This window comes from Penaeus monodon, chromosome 12, assembly GCF_015228065.2.
Source record: "Penaeus monodon isolate SGIC_2016 chromosome 12, NSTDA_Pmon_1, whole genome shotgun sequence".
In the NCBI taxonomy this organism is placed as follows: Eukaryota; Metazoa; Arthropoda; class Malacostraca; order Decapoda; family Penaeidae; genus Penaeus; species Penaeus monodon.
The window spans coordinates 769,888-772,170 of record NC_051397.1 but is presented as its reverse complement, the minus strand read 5'-3'; the positions used below and the strand labels follow the sequence as shown (position 1 = coordinate 772,170).

The following is a 2,283-nucleotide window of genomic DNA, read 5'->3' as shown; positions in this document are numbered from 1 at the left end:
ATATTCAATTCTTTCTCCGTCCAATTGACTATCATTCGTTCGATAACTACCAAATAAACACCTGGACAAAACGTAATCGTTCTCCCCGACGTGTTTACCCATTGATTATTCACTGCGTTCGAATGCGCGAAGGAGGTCGCGGCTTCCTCTTCGAGATCCGCTGGTTACAAAGGGAAGCGAATGGACCGTGATGGAACGGAGAACGAGAGAGGACTGAGAGAGAGGTTATGGACGCGTCTGACCTCCTGTTAGAAGGAGACAAAGGGGGAAGAGAGAGAGAGAGAGAGAGTGAGAGAGAGAGAGAGAGAGAGAGAGAGAGAGAGAGAGAGAGAGAGAGAGAGAGAGAGAGAGAGAGAGAGAGAGAAATGATAATTCAGAGAGAAGTTCCATCTCCCCTAATTTCCCTGTCGCTCCTTCCCTTTCTTTCTCCGTCTCTCCTTCTCATATATTTATCAAGACATTCTTCTCGCGGTTCACCTCTGATAGCGAAGTAAAAGGCAACTTCCTTACACTTCGTGCGATAACTTTCAACTTCTGTTCGATAGCATTTTCCCCTTCACTAAATGCCTGGACGCGATTTCGTAAATACAGGAAATAAATTGTTTATTGAAAACGTGTTATTATGCGCAATTGTTAACCGGAAGGAGAAAGGATAGTCATTGGTTATGTAGTTTATGTCTGTTGTTTATATTTGACTAAAATATGACTCATAATGCTTATCATGAATCTAAAACTCGAATTATCACCAGGCTGGGAATATCATGATTAAACAAGAGAAAAATACACAGATCAAGGAAACAAACAGATTAAAAGTAATAAGCAATGATAACCGGAGAGTAAATAGCCAAATGGCAGACCATAAACATCATCGCTTATAATAGCACCAAGACGACAGCGAATGTCACCGATTTAATTAGGACAATATGCCTTCATGACGTGTTTCATTTTTTGTTTTTTTTTGCCACAATTTACTACAACGACGCGGATCTTCGGATAATTGAGTGTTATTAGAATGCGTACGTGATTCTATGCAGCTTTCTGTGTGTGTGTGTGTGTGTGTGTGTGTGAAAGACAGCAACGAAAATATGAGAGAGAGAGAAGGAGAAATGAGAGAGAGAGAGAGAGAGAGAGAGAGAGAGAGAGAGAGAGAGAGAGAGAGAGAGAGAGAGAGAGAGAGAGAGAAATAGTGAAAGAGAGAGAAGGGAAATAGACCGACAGAGCAATCCACATCCAAAAGTTTATTTGCAGAACAAATCAAATGACTCGAGAAAAGGAAAATTCAGCTTGAAATGACTGGAAAGATCTCTACCCAAACATCGAATTGAAAAGGTTGAGTAACTGTACAAAAAAAAAGAAAAATTATTTGTTTGTGGAAATGTAGTAACCACTGACTGCTCTCGATACTAGCAGTAAAAGAATGTTTATATCAGCTGTTTCTTAATTTGCTCTTAGCAGTTTCCTGTATAGCAATATCTGGGGTGACTTTTTAAAAACTTTTTTTTTTTCTTGGTCTTTCCGTGTGATTTTGGCTCCGGAGTAAAGACTATTGCGGATTATAAAGTCCTTACAGTTTTGTAAGGTGAAGGAGTCATATTATTGGGATCAACTACCCTTTTCTCCTTTTCCATAATGGTGGAATTTCATTTTCACTTAAAGATGAGGGGAAGGACAGTTTCTTCGGGAGAAAGTCAAGTGATGAGGTTTTCTTTTTTTCTCCTGTCTGCCTCTCTCTCTCTCTCTCTCTTCCCTCTCTCTCTCTCTCTCTCTCTCCCTCTCTCTCTCTCTCTCTCTCTCTCTCTCTCTCTCTCTCTCCTCTCTCTCTTTCTCTCTTTCTTCTCCCCCCCTCTCTCTCTTTCTCTTTTCCTTCTCCCCCCCCTCTCTTTCCCTATCTTCTCCCAGAGTCACAGCCATTTCTCTGAATTCCCACCGCAATTAACGGTTTTCTGTGATGCCTCCCTGCTTCGAGAAATATTCCCGGCACCTCAGCTCACACAGTAATGACACTACCGCCTGTCACGGGCGCTGTAAGGCCCTCACGCCTCCCCGTGGAAGCAGATTAACGGTAGGTTTGATGCTTTAACATACTCCCCGTGTGAAAATTCTGCCTCGTTAGCTGGGATTTCGTTTTCAAGTTTCCTTGTAAACAAACTTAGATTTTTGTACAGTATTTTTTTTTTTTTCAATATTCCTTTTATCATTCTCGTCACCGGTATTTCTTTTTTTATTCACACTTATTTTATGGAACAAAAACTTGTTATCATAATTTTTTTTGCATTTCAGTAA

The 2,283-nt window shown here is 40.7% G+C and overlaps 1 protein-coding gene across 1 annotated transcript in view; it reads right to left on the bottom strand.

Moving 5' to 3' along the window:
• LOC119579189 (WAS/WASL-interacting protein family member 3-like) overlaps positions 1 to 2,283 on the bottom strand; it is a 29,935-nt gene that overhangs the window by 21,501 nt on the left and 6,151 nt on the right.